The sequence below is a fragment of the Calliphora vicina genome, chromosome 3 (genome assembly GCF_958450345.1).
Source record: "Calliphora vicina chromosome 3, idCalVici1.1, whole genome shotgun sequence".
In the NCBI taxonomy this organism is placed as follows: domain Eukaryota; kingdom Metazoa; phylum Arthropoda; class Insecta; order Diptera; family Calliphoridae; genus Calliphora; species Calliphora vicina.
This window is the reverse complement of record NC_088782.1, coordinates 36,074,501-36,095,015: the sequence shown is the minus strand read 5'-3', so window position 1 is coordinate 36,095,015 and position 20,515 is coordinate 36,074,501. Positions and strand designations below refer to the sequence as shown.

At 29.2% G+C, this 20,515-nt stretch overlaps 1 pseudogene; it reads right to left on the bottom strand.

Moving 5' to 3' along the window:
- Positions 1–18,693: 18,693 nt before the first annotated feature.
- On the bottom strand, positions 18,694–19,705 carry LOC135955397 (putative nuclease HARBI1; annotated as a pseudogene).
- Between the last annotated feature and the right edge of the window lie 810 nt (positions 19,706–20,515).

Here is a 20,515-nt window from a genome sequence, read left to right as displayed (position 1 = left end):
ATTTTCATAGGTGCGCAAGCATAATTTGAAAGCTCATAGGGTAGAGTATTTTTGATATTTTTTTAAGATCTTTCGGATGTGGTTTAGAGGTCGCTCAAATCGAGTTTTTGCCAAACATCGAGTTTGTCGGCCTTTTTTTGAGTTTTATTCACAACTTTGGCAAGACCCACGATTTTCATTACTTTTGAGGACATAGTTTAAAAGAAAAATGTCTGAGCTTTATTTTTGTGTGCAAAAATTTTTAGTTTTTGTAATGAATTGGTTCATTAAGGTGCCCCACATTATAATTTTCCATAAATTTTGTAAATAAGGCTTTATAAATTTAAAAATTTTTATAAAAATGAAAAAAACTAAAAATGCAGTTTGAAAGATCAATTAATTCTTAATAATTTAGAGACAACAATTTTTTTATTTTGCTTTTACTGTTCCTGAGTTATATAAAGCAACCGAAAACTTTTGTGTACACAAAATAATTTGTATACCCTACAACACCATAGTGTAATCAAGCTTTTCTATTGCCAATTGGACGAAGCATATCGAATTTGGTTGAAATCGGTCCATTATTTCTACTAGCCCCCTTACGAGTGACCTATCTAAAAATAGATAAAATCTCATAAATATCTTAGTTATAAAGATATCTAAACCAAATTGACCACAAATATGTTTTATATAAACTAAACTCGCGCCTACCAAATTTTGTGGCGATCGGTCCATAATTAGTCATAGCTCCCATATAAGGTCCACTTCCAAAAATCACTTTAACTAGCATAAATCTCTTAAAAATATTCGTATTCAAATAAAATTCAATACAAATATGTTATATATATACAAAAGTTATGTCACCAAATTTTATAACGATCGGTCCATAATTGGTCATAGCTCCCATACACTTCCCACTTCCGAAAATCATTTTAACGAGCACAAATCTCTAAAAAATTATGGTATGTTTTAAAAGAAAACTGCTAAAAGAAAATTGTTATTCCTAAATTATTAAGAATTAATTGATCTTTCAAACTGCAATGTTAGTTTTTTTCTATTTTCATAAAAATTTTTAAAGTTATAAAGCCTTATTTACAAAATTTATGGAAAAATTACGAAAAATTGTAATGTAGATAGGGTTTGGGGTTTCCCGGAAAAATTTGATTTCGGATTCCCGGGAATTTTTTTTCAACTAGAAAAATAAGTAAAAAAGAAAATTATTTTATAAAATTGTGTAATTTTAATAAAAAACAAGTAAGAGTGCTATATTCGGCTGTGCCGAATCTTATATACCCTTCACCAAATTATACCTTAAAATTTTAAATATTTTTAATTTTTAAAATTTAATTTTTTAATTTTTTGGAAAAACATTTTTTCGATTGTTATTTTAAATTTTAAAAATTTTTTTTTTTAAATTTTTAAAGTTATTTTTAAATTTTAATAAAATAACTATTAATTTTTTTCTCCGATTGCTACTTGCTTCAAATAAAGCTAATTCCCGCTTAAAACGACTTTTAGCTAAATTTAGGGTTTACTTTTTCAATATTGATTGAATATTCTAATTCGTTAATTAAAATTTTGTTCTATTTGAATTTCGGAAACATTATCACCATCGATTTGAACAGATCACAGACAGATAATTTAGCTTATTATCTTGTAAATTTTTGAGGTAATTTACATAAGTCTGCTGTTATATTGTTTATTAATTTTTTTGAGAAATCGTAGAATTTTTAGATAACAGCTGTTCATAAAGAATGTTTCATTTCGGCTTAATGCTTATACTGTATCCTTAATGGGGTTTACAACCTCCACTAATATTTGAAACAAGCCATTCATCAAAGATGTTATATTTAAATCTATGAAAGTATTTTTAATTAATTTAAAATTTCCCGTTTTCCCGGGAAAAAATTTGAATAAAATTATTGTCGGGAATTCCCGGACCCCAAACCCTAAATGTAGGGCACCTTAGTAAGCCAATTCATTGCAAAAATTAAAAATGTTTGCACATTCATGTTGCACAGAGAAATAAAGCATGGACTTTTTCTTTTAAACAAAGTTATGAATAAAACTCCAAAAAAGGCCGACAAACTCGATTTTTGGCAAAAACTCGACTTGAGCGACTTTTAAACCTCTTCCGAAAAATCTAAAAAATACTTTACCCTATAAGCTTTCAAATTATGCTTGAGCCCCAACAAAAAAATTTTTTTGGGACACGCTAATGTGTTGCTGCTTTTTTTAACATTCACCAGTCACACATAATTTTATAAAATTGTTTTAAATTTAAATTTGTTTGAATTTTATGTGATTTTAAGTGCCAGAAATAGAAACTACACGCAGAGAAAAAATATATTTGTGCATCTTTACTGTAACTATTTCAACATTGTTACACATTTTTTAACAATATTATAGTCACAGTAACTATTTACATGATTTTGGTAACCATAATATGGTTAACTTACGATTCGCATAATTGTATCAATCATATATATGGTTACAGTAAAAATGTAAATATTTGTGACATCTCTATCAATTTGCACATAGCCAATATATTTGAAGAAGAGTCAACATTATAATGTTGACTCTTCTTCAAATATATGTTATTAACATATCAAATGTAAATTTTGAATTCAAACACATACTGACTTAACAGAAATTTTAGTGTAACAGATTTTTGCACGCATTATATGAAAAAATGTACAAATTTGTCAAAGCGGGCAAGGTTTGTGGAATTTCTGAGGAGTAAATAAAGTCTTTTTATATAAGTATTTGATACTGTTGAAAACATTATGACCTGGGGATTGATATTTTAGTAAAATTAAATAATTTTATGAAATTTTGGGACTTCATTTAGCTTAAAAACTAAAAAAACTTTCATATGGTGATTTTCTACGAATAAAAATATAAAATTTGATTTAATGTAAAATTTTAACGGTTAAAGATATCATAACAAAATTGGGAACTAATTTAGATCCAAATGTCCTTAAATTAATGACATTATAATTTTTGACATTTTTTATTTTCAAATACCGAAATTCCTAAAACGGGGAAAATGTGTTCCAAAAACTGAGTTTTTTTAGAAAAGTGCCTACTGTGACGCTATTTACCGTGTGATAGTAAAACAACTTTCTAAGTATTTAAACAACATATAGGGTTATACAATTACGGAACTCTTTCGAGGATCGCTGCTTTGTCTTTTTAGAATTTTTTACTGAAACCTAAATATTTTTTTTTAAATTGTCCAAGTTTGGATAGGTCTGGGGGATACTGTGTCCGCTTAAGTGAGCCAAATTTTACTTTACATACTTTTGCATTAAGTTTTCTTTCCGGAACATATAAAAATTGTATATAGTCTTAAAGAAAATTTGTTTCTACAAAAGAAAAAATATAGGGACATTTTTAGCAAAAATCGTAAAAAATTAGGCCCATTTTACATGTTCCAACTTTGGATGCGTGTAACTTCTTACACGGAGGAGATAACTGTTGCCAAGTTTTTTTTATTTTATTTAGAATTTTATTGCCCACCGTAGGGCCGCCATATCTAAAAAACAAAAAAAAATCAAGCAAAATTAAAAAACAAAAATAAATAAACCTAAATATCTCTTCAACTGAAGGAGATAACCTACACATGTAAGCAGTGTTGCCAGTTTAGCCTTTTTGAGGCTAAATTTAGCCTTTTTATTTACTCTTTAGCCTCGAAATTTTGGTTTTAGCTTCGTGGCTTTTTTCTAGCCTTTTCTTAATTTCAAAATAGCCTTTTTTGAAATTAAAAAAGGCTAAAAATTTCGTTAAAAAGGCTAAATTTATATTTGTGAACCATTTTCATTTTAATTCATTACTGATTTTCATTTAGCTTTTCAACATACTCAAGAATTGTGCAGTAATAAAAGAACAAATAACAATTGCCAATATCAAGTGGTTCAAAATGAAATAGAGTATTTTATATCTGAAAGCTTAAATGTCTAGCAAATTCTCTTTCAAGACAAAATTGTTATTACACATTATATTCATCATTATATAATGGACAAGAGCCCCACAAACTCTTGAAGGCTTGTGATACTCGATGGCGATCAATAGCTGTTAAACGTCTTGTGGATCTATGCTTCGAGTTAAAACCCATTTTGTTTTAATTTCGTCAAACCAGCAATTCTAAAAAGCCAAACTTTTAAGTAATTAATACACTGATTATAATTTGGCGTACAATCATTTTTTAAAACCAGTATTGCACAAAGTACACAAAGTAAATAAATCATTTGCTGTTTTCTGATTTAAAATTCAAGGAATTTGATCCATTATCGTCACCAATTGAAAATTGTTTAATGTTTTTGACACATTTTTCATACTAGTTTGATGAATGAGAGATAAAATAAAGAACGTTTTAATTAGTGAAGATTATGACAAAAATAATACGACAAATTAAACTAATTGAGCAATTGCGACAAAGATTACCATATGAAAACTCTACGCAAAATCAATTTTTTTCCCGTTGATAATAAAGTAGTAAAACCAAAAAAAATATATTATGTCATATTGATAGTGAAAAATTAAAGTGCTAATAAAATTACGAAGCTTAAGGCTCAGGGGCAGAATATATTAAACTACAAATGGACAAATATGGAACAAACAATGTCCATTTTCTGACATGGTTAATCTAGTATTTAACTTTTTAGTACTTCCTTTGAGTAAAGCAGATGAATTTTATGAACATATTTTCTAATTTTTTATTTAAAAATAAATATGAACCAAAATTCTTAATTTATAATATTTTTGGCTTTTTTCAAAAGCGGTTTAGCTTTTTCTGGCCTTTTTTTGAAGCCAATATAGCTTCTTTTTTCGCCAGCTCCTGGCAACACTGCATGTAAGCGTATTTTTTGTAGATCTTCTCAAGGACTATTTTATTTTAAATTTCAGCTCATTCGGATCATAAATGAATTTTTGGGGATTTTTTTAATAATTTTGAGACCCGAGGTGACCAACTTTGAGGGGCCACAAACTGGCCCGTATTACCCCTAGGAAGTTGAACAAATGTAATTCAACTCAGCTCTAACCATGTGTAATTTTGTAATAATATCTCCAATAGTTCCCGATATACCGAATTATTTCCAAAAAAAAAAGTTTCTAAACCACTGTGCATTATAGTTATGAATCGGCTGATTTCAGTAACAGAGGGAGGAACAATAAGTCCGTGACATTTTGAATGAAGCACAGTTTTTTTTGCAAAACAAAAATTTAGTTTTCAACATAATCTCCTTTTAACTCAATAGACTTAGTCCAACGTATTTTTCGAATTCCTTAAAATTGGAACTTGTTCCAACTTGTTCGTTTTAGCTGAATTTCTTTCCACCGAGCCATTTCTTTAGGTTTTGAAATAGGGTTTTGCCATTGATGGTGCAGAGTCCCCATAGTATTTATAGAGCTGTTCCTTGGTTTTATTGACGGTTTTTTTTCGCAAAAAATAATGTTTAATGAGCATTCGAAATTCACGTTTTTGCCATTTTTAGAAAAATAAACCAGGTTATATGTTTTGAATAGCTGTTAAACGCAAAGTAAATATAAATGTTATCCGCACTCGTATATCAATAGAAAACAAACAAAATACAAAAAAACGGTTTCATATTACTTTAATGATATCTGTAATAATCTTTGGTATACGGTATGTGCGATGATTTAATCGTTGGAGTCAAATCTCTTTCCGACGAGCCATTTTATCTTCAGACTTGGAAACAAGAAATAGTCATTCGGCGCTAAATCCGGTGAATATGTGCACTAAGAGAATTTGCACATACATTGTCCAGGTGAAAAAGAACTTTTTTCTTGGTAAAATTTTTTTAAAGCCTCATTAAATCCATTCAACAAGTTGATGGTTTATGTCTTCTGTACGAGCCATATAATTTCAGAAATATGTATGTTAAAATTCGAATAAACATAAAGCAGATTTAGATCTGGCTAGATTTCCAGCTAGAGAAAACAAACCTCTTAACCCTTGTAACTACTCGATTGTAGAGCTCATCACAAAACGAAGTTATACGATGTATTATTACTGCATCGAAGTAGTATTGTTATTGTTGTCATTCATGTTGCGGCTAAATGTTGAAAACGAAACGAATCTAACTGTATGGCTACAACATTTCAATAACACTTTAACAACAGCATTAAATATTTAAGATTTATGCGATTGTTGTCACTTTGTTTAAAGTTTTAAACATAATTTTTATTAAAAGAAAGTAGCTTATTAAAGTTAACAAAAATTAAATCTCTATAGAGTCTTTATAAATTACATTATTATTTATAGCCATCTAATTAAATTTATTGCCTTGACTATCGTACGAACTCAGTAAAATAATGATAAAACAAGAAAAATCATAATTTACATACTCATTCAGACACAGTATGTGTGTCATCATTTACATTCTAACAAATTCCACAACATCAGACAAAACGTTAGAGCACACAACTCCTACAACTGATCCAACCAAGCAAAAGCAAAGCTATACAACTAATAGCCAAAGGAGGGGAAAGAAGCAATCCCTTGTTGCATTTGCTATTCATATGCAAACCTATTTACCCACATTGGCACAAAATTCAGTTTTGCTCACAACAACAATTACAAAAGGACTTTTTTGCATTTCCTACTTTTTAAATGCACTATTTGTTGTAATCCTTGTTTTTGTTTTCGCCAAACTTAAAGTTGAGTCCTTTTGACTTTAAATTGAAACGGGTTGTAGCAAACGTAAGCATTACTAGTATTGTATGGTTTTAACTATGCGTTTCCATTTCCTTTCAAACTCTAAATTTGTTATGTATCCAACATGTCTCGCTCTCTCACTTATACAATGTTGCAAGTTAATCGTGAAATTTAGCGAATGCTTCGAAATTTTATTTAAATATTTCATGTTGCATTTGTTATTTTTATTTTGTCAGATTTTTATCTATTTCATACATGTCTGATATTTTGGATAAAACACGAGCATTTACGAAACAATATTTCCCAGCAAGTAGTTAAACTGTTCCATGTCTTTCAACTTATCAAATTATTAACTAAGTTTATAGGCTTAACTTCAATTAAAATTAGAATTAGTGGTCAATTCCGGCCAAAAATTCATAACTTCTTTATTTCTCCATAAAAATGTTTGAAATTTGGTATTTGTATTAACAGTAACATAGCCGATCTATCGATAAATATTTCTATGATCAATCACAGGGTTTGTCCAAAAAAGCATGGACATTTTAAAAGTATCAAAAAATTTCATGTAAGTGGCACAAATTTAGTCCAAAAATAAAGAATAAAATATGTTATCGAAAAAAAATGGTCATTCAAATTTCGGATACATATACAGGGTTTGGCCAAACAATCATGGACGTTTTAAAAGTATCGAACAAATTAGGTTATTCGTGTAAATTCCTGAAATTTAGTCCAAAAATTAAGAATATCATATGTGATTTAAAAAAAATTGTCGTACAAATTTCGGAATACATATACAGGGTTTGGCCAAACAATCATGGACGTTTTGAAATTATGGTTATTGGAATGTCGGATAAATGCAGCTGAAATTTGTAGTACTTACTCTTGATACTTTACAGTATTATATGTAATTTACACTTAACCTCTAATAGCCCCTTTTAATTTGTTCTGGCCTTTCAAACTTTTTTTTAATTTAGTTTCTATAGATTTAAAACTAGTTCTTAATAACTTCACTTTTATATAAAAAGAACTCGCAAAAACTCCGTAATAACTACGTGGAATGATTAGCTGCTAACTGTTTTATAAAAACATGTGCTAATTTGCAAAAAAAAAACATTAAAGAAAAAAGAACAGGCTACTTCGATTCAAAAGTAAAAAATCACATTTTTCTACTATTAAAATGACAAGAAAAAACCTTTGACTTTACGGCACTATAAATAACCATATAGTTACTTTATAGCCAAAATAATAATGACACTCTATATTCTGAAGTGTTAAGAAAAATGTACCATCAAAATTTTATAAAAATTAAAAAAACAAAATAAAACATTTTTGGACGGAATTTACCACCGTTGTTTTAAAAATTACAAAAAATTTACCAATATGTTCGCAAAAAAAAAAATTAAAATAATATTGCGTTATAATATGTTCCAAAATTAGTCAAATTGTTTCCTGACCAGGACACTTGCACTGGTCTTGAAGCAGTGTTCTTCGATGCTAGATCGTCCATTAGCCAACCTTTTCAGCACTTTATACCGTGGCGGCACAATTCCTGTATGCTGGAAGGAATATTCTACGTGAGAAATGATTTTTTTCCCGGTTTGGAGAAAGAATAGTGGTGGCTCTGAATATTTCTAAGGTGTTCCATAGAGTGTGACTTGGTGCTCCTTTAGCAAAACTTATTGAGTTTGGTGTCGGTAATAACATCTATCGATTTATATCGAGCTTTCCCAAAGATCGCACTACACGAGTTGTTATAGATGGAATCTCATCAAACGTTTTTAAGATAAATTCAGGGGTACCGTAAGGTTCCGTCCTTTCTCCCACTATATTTGTTATCTTTGTAAACGTCCGTCTAATTAAAATTTCCAACCCTACCTTATCTTTTACAGATGACAGCAACATTTTCAATTCATCTAGTTATAGACCAAGCCTGTCGGGGATTGAAACAATAAGGCAAAGTATGAATGATACGCTTCTCCAAGATCTTGTGACAATCTGCGAATGCTCAATGTTGCTCCATCTCTTTTTATGGGTGGTGTAAATATTAAGAAATCTTGATGTAATAAGTATTAAGCATAAGTAGTTATTGCGATGTCCGATGCACAGAACACATTTTTCAAGTGTCGAAAGAAGCAGTGGGGGATCTGATAAAAAAAGTGGGAATAAATCTGTAACTTCTAAATGAATATACCGATTTTAATAAAAATTACCATGGCTATAGAGGAGGTGTTGATAGGTTTAAGTTTTGAATTTGGTCTTATAACAATAAGGGGGCGCGTAGCCACAATGCCCAAAATTGGGGCACCTCGGGTATATCAAAAATTAAAAATGATGCCAAATGTTCCTTTACTTTACTAGTTATTCGCATTTGAAAAGTAAAATTTTATGTTTTTTGCCTACCTTGGTCTGCTTTTTTGCTAATATCGGCTCCAATTCCTTCCCGATTTTCTTGAAGTATATTTTTCTGAATTAAAAACTATTTATTAATAATCGTAAGAAAAAACTGGTGCCAAACCTTTACTGAGTCAAGAGTTACGTTTTTATGCCATTTTTGTTTTCCAAAAAAGTACTTACATTAATTTTAAATTATATAGCAAATATGAAAAAGATAAATAATGTATTTATAACATAAAGTTTAGTATTTATAATAACAGCACAAAAATTAAAATTAACCCTTAATAGCACTTGGGGTCCAAATGACCCTGAACTTTTAAAATCATGAAAGCCACAGTCGTTTTGACCCCAAGTGCTCTTATTATGCTGTTATTATAAAAAATAAACTTGTTATATTTTTCATAAGTTTCCTCAAAATCGGCCCAAAACTATAACATTTCGCTTAATTCCTTTAGAAATTCCAAATATTGAAAAATTTGACTTTTGACCTTCACGATTTAAGGGTTAATGTTTTCCGATTTTAAGAAAACTTTCAGACTATATTTAGAATTATCTGGACTATAATATTCTGAACAGATTTTACTTAAAATTATTAACAGTAAGGAAATTGGGCACATTCGCCAAAATATGGCCAAAAAATTATTTTTTCTCGAAAATCGCAAAATTTATATAGCAGTAATGAACAAACTATAGCAGGTATTGACATCCTTTTTTCACACTTTTATTCCCTAATATGTGGTCACTAAATCCTCATGTCATGATCAAAACATTCTGAAATTTGTTTAACAAAATTTTTAAAAATTTAAAATTGGAGTTTTGAAACTGCCGTTAAAAAAATATTTTTTTTTGGTTATACCTGCGAATAGGTTAACTTTATCCTATGAAGATACAAACTCATATGCAAGTAAATATGGATATATTTTAAATAAAAACAAGTAAGAGTGCTATATTCGGCTGTGTCGAATCTTATATACCCTTCACCAAATTATACTTTAAAATAAATTTTTTTAAATATTTTTAGGTAAACAAAATTTAATTTTTTTTTAATTGTTTTTCAAAAATTTTTTTTTTTTAAATTGTTTTTTAATTTTTTTTTAAATTTTTTTTTTTAAATTTTTTTTTTTTTTTTTGAAAAAAATGTATGACAAAAAAAATTTTTTGATGAAAAAAAAATTCGGGTTAAAAAATATTTTTCCCGATTTTGACCCATTGTAGGTCCAACTTACTACAGCCTTATCTACATCGTTGCAATGGACTTTGAAATATCTATCATTAGATATCCATATTGTCTATATTAATGACTTAGTAATCCAGATATAGATCAAAAATAGGTCAAAAATCGAGGTTGTCCCAGTTTTTTGCTCACATCTCCGTTATTTTATGGACCGATTTTGCTGATTTTAAATAGCAAACTTCTCGAAAGCATGTCTGACAGAATTATTGAAGATTTGGACAGACAGACGGGCATGGCTTAATCGATTCCGCTATTTATAAGGATCCAGAATATATATACTTTATAGGGTCGGAAATGAAAAATGTAGAAATTACAAGCGGAATGACAAACTTATAATACCCTTCTCACGAAGGTGAAGGGTATAATAAACTTTTGTTTTAATATTTCCCAAAATATGTTAATTCTGTTCTACACCTCTTGTTCTAGTGGCCTGAGACACGTTAATGGTCTGGCGATTTTTTAATAACTTTAACATTTTTTAAAAAAAATTTTGTCTTTTATATCTTATGAGAACGACAACATTTCGATTATTTTAAATTAAATTGCAAAAGTAATTATTTAATGGCAAAATTAAAAAAAAAACAAGTAAGAGTACTATATTCGGCTGTGCCGAATCTTATATACCCTTCACCAAATTATACATCAAAATTTTAAATACTTTTAAGTAAACAAAATTTAATTTTTTTCGAGTTGTTTTTTTCATTTTTTGGAAAAAAATTTTTTCGATTGTTATTTAAATTTTTTTTTTTTTTAAATTTTATTTTTTTTTAAATTTTAAATTTTTTTTTTTTTGTTTTTTGAATTTTTTTTGGTGAAAAAAAAAATCGCGTTAAAATTTTTTTTCCGACTGTAGGTCCATCTTACTATGGTCTTATATACGTCGTTGCAAATGTCTTTGAAATATCTATCATTAGATATCCATATTGTCTATATTAATGTCCTAGTAATCCAGATATAGGTCAAAAATAGGTCAAAAATCGAGGTTGTCTTGGTTTTTTCCTCATATCTCAGCCATTTGTGGACCGATTTTGGTGATTTTAAATAGCAAAATTCTCGAAAGCATGTCTGACAGAATTGTTGAAGATTTGGATCCCGAAGATATCTGGGGTTTTCAGAAAATTGATTTCAACAGACAGACAGACGGACGTGGCTTAATCGATTCCGCTATCTATAAGGATCCAGAATGTAGAAATTACAAACGGAATGACAAACTTATATATACCCTTCTCACGAAGGTGAAGGGTATAATTATAAGAAATGCATTTTTCCCCTTGTAAATGCATCTCATAACTAATTTGAAAGTCGACACGAGTTGCCCTTCTTAGGACAAGGTACATTTTTTTTGGTGGTATTTTAAGGTCATTACGAAAGATTTCAGCGGGTACCGTTCAACATTTCAAACATTTATTTCTAAGGTACACTCTAATATACATTTATTCGTTTTATTCGATTATTCTACATAAATTGTTCGAATTATTCGTTATTCGAAATTGGCCATTTTAATGTTGTTCGAATAATTATTCGATTAATTGAACGATCATTATTGGAATGAATACCCTAGTAGCTACATACATTTCGAGTAGGTAATGAAAAAATATATATTTTGTTATGAAAAAGAAAATCAAAATAAAGCGAGTTTCCAGTTAAGTTCTGAAACACGGCCACATGGAAATTTGTTTTCGCAACTTAAGCCTTTTAAAAGAATTCTCATATAGGAATATTTTATTTTACATAATTGTAGCAATATTTTATACATTGACTTTTCCAATAACTTGGCCATAAACTGTTTAAATTGTGGCAAAATTTCACATTTAAAAATAATGTATTTTATTTTGCTCTTTGAAAACATTGAAATTCAAATAGTTAAACAGTGAAAAATCTGAAAATATATGTTTCTCTTATACTTGATTGTTATAAACTCTTATATAAAAATGCGTTCGAAACTCATCAGTTTATGTATTTTTCTCAGTGTTGCCAGTATTATAAGTATTAGGAAACATTTTATTGGATTTTGAATTTTACGGATAAAAAATACTTGGTATAAAAAATACTAAATATGAATTTGCCGCCAAATGTAAAGTAAAGTGCTTCAAATAAAAAAAAAATTTATATTTGTATGTGTCGAGTCTTGTATACCCACCATCAATATGTAGTTTGGCCTTCTTTGGGGACTTAATATGTCTGAATTTATGTTAATGTCATTACAAACATTGTTACGTTTTTACCTTTTAAAAACGGTGGTTTGTTTCTTTTAAATAAACCGGATACTTTTGATAGCAAATAAAAGCAATTTAGTAGTATAAAGAATGTAGTATCTCTTTATTTATTCAATTCAAATTTACACACCAACTTACACACACTTGAATTACACTTTATAATGTACAAGACAGTTTAGGTTAACTCTAACAGCGCCTATGATAAACTGACCAAACGACTGCAACCTCTGCCACTATAGACAGCGCCATCTTCCTTCCAGTACCTTCATGAATGATCTTAATGGACAAACTAGAATGTTCGGATTCTAGAGCTTTTAGAAGCTTAAATATTTAGTGTTGCCATACTTTACAGTATAGTTTCAGAATAGTTAGAACTAATTGGTGCAAAATTGTATCAGAATTGCATAATCATCAAATTTGTGATTGCTGAAAAAAAAAAATTTAGTAGATTTTTTATTTTCATAAAATAATTTTTGGCTAATTCTTAAATATTTTGCAGGCAGGTGAAAGATAATAATGGGCAATACCTGGCACATTTAGCTCTTTTTGGAATATACAAAAATCTCATTTAACATGTTCGTTATCTCTTTTCTACCCGTGCAACATGTTGCCTCATAATTACAGCCATAAAATGTTGCAAGCTACACATTTTCATCACACTAAATATTCTCGACCTACACCACTAATTTCATCAATAGCTGAGCCATGGGAAAAAAAACAACAACATCTGATAAAACTCTATTGTGGGACACAAAGAGCGACAAAAAAACGACGAAATATAAAGAACGTAAAAACAAGTGTAAATGTAAAACACAATGACATACAATCATACTCATACAAAAAGTAACAAATAAAATAAAGGAAAGGAAAGTATAAGCAATGTTGTGGTGTTTGTTAAATACCATGCATCATCGCTTATGCGGCACGTGATGTTTTGGGGGCAACTAGAACAATATTTGAAATTATGCTTGAATGACTAAACAGACGGAAGGTATTAAAGTTTAGTTCAGTTTAGTTTAACACTTATTCACACTTATTAACTTTAACTAATTGCTGTAAATAAGAATCACACCACTAAAACAACACCAAACTGGTGTGCTTTTCAAGATAACACAACTGGAAATTGTTGGAAATAACTTTACTGGGAGCTTTTGTGTTACTTTTTGTTATTTTTTATGGTTGTGGACAAGTATTTGTGGTCATTTGAAAATGGGGTATTAGGATATCGGGTACATTTACTAATAAGCAAAGGGAATTAGAGATATACATAGATTTTTTTTTATAATTTTTATTAAAATTCATATCGGAAGTAAAGTGTGCATTTTGGTTTTCTTCTTAATTACAATACAATATTCATTTTCGATTTTACTTAGCAAGAAATAGGTAGTTTGTTTAAATAAGCGATTTTTTTTTTACTCAACTACAACTTTTGATCCACAGCAGAAAAATTCTGTCGTTAAGAATGAATCAAATTGAAATTTTATGTTCTTAAAGGAATTGTTAACATTACAACTGCTAAGGATATTCATACATGGAGAAAATAAAAAGAATAATATTTAAATTTGTTTATATATAATCAAATTTGAAAGATTTCTCTTTAGAAATGAACTACTCTTATTTTAAAGATTTTAAATAGTCAAAATTCTTAAGTTTTTTAATAAAACAATAGAATTTATTAATTTTATACCAATTAAAACTACGAGTGTGACAATATCGGTCAAATGAGGCTACTCGGTCAGTGAATGTTACTGGATCCCGATATCATGACCGAAAAACAAATACATCAACAACATGATAATGTTTAAAAGGATTTTTTCTTCTTAGAATTGAGCCTTGTCAAGTAGTGACTGCTAGCGGTCGATATTGCGAAATAACAATAGAATTATTTCTACATAATTTTGATGATATTAATGTGGACGACATGTGGTTTCAACAAGACATTACCACAAGCCACATAGCCCGTGCAATAATTTAATTTGCTATTCCAGCTGGTATTTTGATGGCCCTTTGTGAAAAATTTCTTCGGAAGTCTGAACGCAAAAAAATTGCAAGGAAATAGCTATAGACAACATTCGACCTAATTAGCTTTAAAAATCAGTCAATTAGATAACAATTTCATCAAGATTTAAAAGTGATGGAAGATAGTATTAGATACCAAGGTCACTGGAATGAACTGTTGGAATATCACACAGGAGTGTCCTAAGGATTTCCATCGCAGAAAAGCTAAAGCTACTAACATGTAAAATAATTTAATAGAGAATTGTAAAATCGTTTTTCCTTTGTCTCCCTTGCAATTTCTCAAAAACTACAAACACATCTAAATGTTTGGCTTTATTCAAAAGCTTTTATTTCAATATAATTGATTCATCGTTGCATTAATTAATTAAACTTAGAGGAAATAATTCATAACAGAATTGTTAATTCAAATCTAATACTGTTTAAATAAAAATATTTTTTCTTCATTTCGTTTTTTTTTTTTGCTTTTAATGTACAATGAATTGAATTGAACAATATTGACTTTTTGTAATAGATTTGAATTGAAGAATAACTTAATATTTCAATCATTTTTGAAGCTACAATTATATTTTAGTGGATTTGAATTCAACAAAATAGTAATGATTCAATAAATAATGAATTTACTAAAGAAACAAGTAAGAGAGCTATATTCAGCTGTGCCGAATCTTATATACCCTTCACCAAATTATACTTTAAAATAAATTTGTTTAAATATTTTTTTTTAAATTGTTTTTCAAAATTTTTTTTTTTAATTTTTTTTTTTAATTTTTTAAAAAAAAAGTTTTTTCAAAATTTTGCTGATTTTAAATAGCAAACTTCTCGAAAGCATGTCTGACAGAATTATTGAAGATTTGGATCCCGAAGATATCTGGGGTCTTCAGAAAATTGATTTCAACAGACAGACAGACAGACTGACATGGCTGAATCGACTCCGCTATCTATAAGGATCCAGAATATATATACTTTATATGGTCGGAAATGAAAAATGTAGAAATTACAAACGGAATGAAAATTTTTTATATACCCTTCTCACGAAGGTGAAGGGTATAATACGCCTTCAAATAAATTGATAATGAATTTATTAACGGAATGCTTAAGAGATAAACTAATTTGATTTCGAAAATGTAATAAGGAATTAGTTGTTCTGAACCTTTGCTTATAAAGGGTGTTTTCAATCCCGAGAGAATTTACTAATGGTTTAATTGTCAAACGAAAATTATGATCAGTATACCCTGGCAAATCATCATGAATAGATTGATGCTTGAACAGCGCTACCAAATTATCCAAATTTACTTTGGAAATCAGTTCGTACGACTTAGTGTTATTTTTTAGGCTTATTTTTGGCTTGTAAAAACAAAATTGCCGCATATCGAGTGAAACTAATCCACAACACACCTTACAAATTCCATTTGCTGGCTGATGGTATCATCGAATATGCCCAAAATAATTTTGAAATGTTAATGTCATGTATTGATTTTTCGTATGAAAAATTGGTTGATTCAAATTTTATATCGGGTTTAAAATCACCCTTTACCTCTGTAAAAGTATTTTTAAGCAGATTTTGAAAGAAAAAATAAATTCTACAGGTTAAAAACTTAAATTTATAGGCCACAAATAAAAAGACTTAATCTAGCCTTGAAAGACTAAACTGGCAACACTGCTATTCTCAAACAATCACATATGTGGCGTATACGTGATATTGATCATTAAATTAAATATCAAGTATACGTCATGACAAATGTAATATGAGTTCATTGAACATCCCAGCAAAAACAAGTAAGATTGATATATAAAAATGAAATGGTCCATGTATGTAATGCCATCACGTGAGAACGGCTGGAGCGATTTGGCTGATTTTTTTTTTATTCGATTCGAAATTTTCAGGAGATGGTTTGTAAAGAAAAAAAATTAAAAAATTACTGCTAAAACCATATTTTTTGAGTCCAGTCAACTGTAATAAAAAAGCCCCTAAGTATGCAGTACAAATTTAGATATTTTATTTGCAAATAAATATGAACAGGCAGGGTTGGAGAAACTTGAAAAACTAACATTAGTAAATGCTACCGGGCGAAGACGGTAACATTAAAAATTTTAAATATTTTTAGGAAAACAAAATTAAAAAAAAAAAAAAAATTTTTTAATTTTTAATGAAAAAAAATTTAAAATTTAATTTTATTTACTAAGATTTTTTTCTCAAACATTTTAGTGAAATAAATTTTATAAATTTTTTTTGGTGAAAAAAAATTCGGGTTTAAAAACACCCTTTACCTCTGTAAAAGTATTTTTAAGCTGATTTTGAAAGAAAAAATAAATTCCACAGCTTAAAAACTTACATTTATAGGCCAAACCACAAATACGAAGACTTAATCTAGCCTTGAAAGACTAAACTGGCAACACTGCTATTCTCAAACAATCACATATGTGACGTATACGTGATATTGATCATTAAATTAAATATCAAGTATACGTCACGACAAATGTAATACGAGTTCATTGAACATCCCAGCAAAAACAATTAAGATTGATAAATCCAGCAGTGCCGATCCTTATATACCCTTCACCAAATTATAATTAAAAATAAATATTTTAAATATTTTTAGGAAAACAAAATTAAAAAAAATTAATTTTTTTTTTATTTGTAATGAAAAAAAAAAAAAAATTAAAATTTAATTTTATCTACGAAGATTTTTTTTCTCAAATTTATTAGTGAAATAAATTTTATGAAATGTTTTTAGTGAAAAAAAAATCGGTTTAAAAAATATTTTTCTCAATTTTGTTGTAGGTCCAACTTACTATGGCATATAATGACATTACAAAGGTCTTAGAAATATCTATTATAAGATATCCATATTGCCTTTATTAATGACTTAGTAATCCAGTTATATGTAGATCAAAAATTGCTTAAAAATCGAGGTTTTCCTGGCTTTTTCTTTATGTCTCAGCCATTTATGGGCTGATTTCTCGATTTTAAATGGCTGCCTAACCCTTACCGCTTTCGATATCGAGCTAATTCGATTGAAAATTGTTGTTTTGGGATTACGGCAATCGATATCGAACAAAAATAAATAAAATTTGAGATGATGGCTTTCGATAGCGAGTCATTGATCGAGTGTTATCTTTGCAAACATTGTTCGATACCCAAATGTCAATCGAAAACAAAACAAATGTTTTTTTAATTTTAACGGTAAACAAAAAATTTTGAAAAATGTAAGTTTTATTAATTTGTTAAAGAAGTGTAATTATTATTAAAATTTCAGGACAAGTGTGAAAAATATAAATTTAAAACAAAAAGAAATATTGGCAGAGTTTATGTCCGAACACACCAATTTGCCATATTGTGGACAAGGGAGAGCCATTGCAAATAGGTTGTGGGAAACACTTACTGTGCGCTTAAATACGTTTGGCCCACCAATTAAAAATGCAAAGCTTTGACGTAAGGTATGTATCACGACAGTTTCTGTATGATTCGTTGTTTAAAGGTTTTGTTCATGTGTTTTGTAATAAAGGTTTACACGGATCAAAAATTCAGTGTAATGAAGGAGGTATCCGTCAACAAAGAATCAAAAAAGAAAACTGGAGGGGGACCCTACTAGGAAATCCCATTGTCTTCTGCTGAAGAACAAATCCTACAGGCTGCCGGCATTGGGGTAGCCGTTGATGGTATGACAACTGTAAATTCATTCGGATCAGCTAATAACACAAGTGAAAATTGTAATGACGCAGATGAGAGTCTCTAGTGGATACAACTTTAGCAGCGGAAGTCAACAGTGAACAGGAAAATGAAGAAGACAACACATTGAAATTAACAACAAGACCAACTAAATGCTCTACGAAAGTAGCAACGAAATTGGAACTTTTAAAATCCAACATTTCGAAATTTGAAGAGCATCAAATGATCATGGCTTCTAAACTCAGAATAAAAAAAAGAGCATGCTGAAAATATGAAAATAAAAAAGATTGAATATAAAATAAAAACAATTGAACTGGAAATCCTAAAACAGCAGACGTAAAAAGGATAATTTACGTAGTGCCTTTTGCGTATATTATTTAAGACATGGAGACTGTTTATGTTTACGTTACTGTTAACAAAAGTGCAAACTAAATGAATAACAAGGTTGTGTTAATTTCTTTTTATTTTTAATAAACAATTCAATTTATGTTAAATGATTAAATTATAGTTTTCTATTTAGATCGTCTCGAATTTTACTGCCAATTCTCGTTACATTTGTTTCAGCTCCTACATCAACCTCAATTTGGGTAGATTCAGTAACACTAATTTCAGTGTACTAATCCACTTTGAATTTTATGCAAATATTATGTAGAGCTGCACACGCATTTGACAAAAGTGCAATTTTTTGGGGGCAGTAGCGACTTCTTTTATCATTAGAAAGTACTTTCCACCGGGCTTTGAAAATTCCAATAGATCTTTCTACAATGCATCTAGCTTTTGAGTGAAACTCATTGAAATGAGATTCCATTGACCCTTCAGCGGGATTCCTACATGGTGTTATACACCATGGCTCTAAAGGATAACCGGAGTCCCCTAAAATCAAAGCAAAGGAATATGCGCTGGTGTAAAAACACGTAAATATTTGCGTTTAACTTACCCAAAAGCCACGAATTTTTAATTTTTTTATTGTTGTAAAGATCCTCCAACAAATCCCTTTCATTCGAATGTTTCCGTACAAAAGAGTCGTGTGCCGCACCACCATACTTGGAAATAATAGCCAGAAGCTTATATTCATGATCACAAATCTAATATGTAAGTTTTCATATGAATTAATTAAACAACATATTTTTAAGAAACTTACCAGCATAGAATTTAGGCTGTGAAAACCTTTTCTATTAAAAAACATGTGCTCGTTATCGGAAGGATTTTGAAGACCTATGTGAGTGCCACCTATGCAGCCTATAACTGAATAAAGACGAATACAACATTCAATAAATAAAAATGAATCACTAATAAATACAAATCTCCAGGGATCTTAGCTCTGGATCAAATTTTATAAAATTTGGACATAGCTTTACCTCTATTTAATTGTCCACCTTTGTGACCATTTTGCTAATCGTGCTTTGGGACATACCAATGAGGTAATCATTACCAACTGCATATTGAAAAGAGCCACTACCAAGAAGCAAAAGTGTTGCGGCCAACTGCAACATTGGTGGCACTGCCGTTAACATGTGCCTGAAAAATTAAGTTGCGATAAGACATAATTAAATGCCTCCTTTGACAATCTGAACCGCTGTTTAAATCTAAAAAAAATAATCAATAATTTATTTAATTTAAAATACTAAATTTTTTACTTACAATGATAGAAGGTCGCTCTTATCCCGCAATTGTTTCCTAATACTCGTCAAACCATATTCATCTTCTGACTCCGACGAAGATAAATATGAAAGCATCAATATTTGTTGATCCATTTTCTATAAAATTCATAGTTTTTATTTAAAATTGCAAAACTTCTAATTTCTACTTACATTACTTGTATTTTGTTTTGTTTATATTTTATGTAAACATATGTTACGACTCTTTTACAAATTTAATAAAATCTTTTACAATTAGTATTAAAACTCGATTCGATAGCAATCGAATGTCATCATGCAGCAACTCGATAGGTATCGTATTTTATTTTTGTTCGATAGTTCATTCGATATCGAAAGCAGTAATTAGACCCCAGGTCTATAGCGGATATATTGATGTATGAATCATGAGTTTTCATGTGAGTTATTTGGGGGCAACGGAAAGTTGATTTCAACATATATAATATATATAAATCCAGACTCGAAAAGGATTAACTAGCACCAATGTTATTCAAATATATTCACCAGTGTTGCCAGGAGCTGGAAAAAAGAAGCTATATTGGCTTCAAAAAAAGGCCAGAAAAAGCTAAACCGCTTTAGAAAAAAAGCCAAAAAAAAACTAAAATATTATAAATTAAGAATTTTGGTTTATATTTCTTTTTAAATAAAAAATTAGAAAATATGTTCATA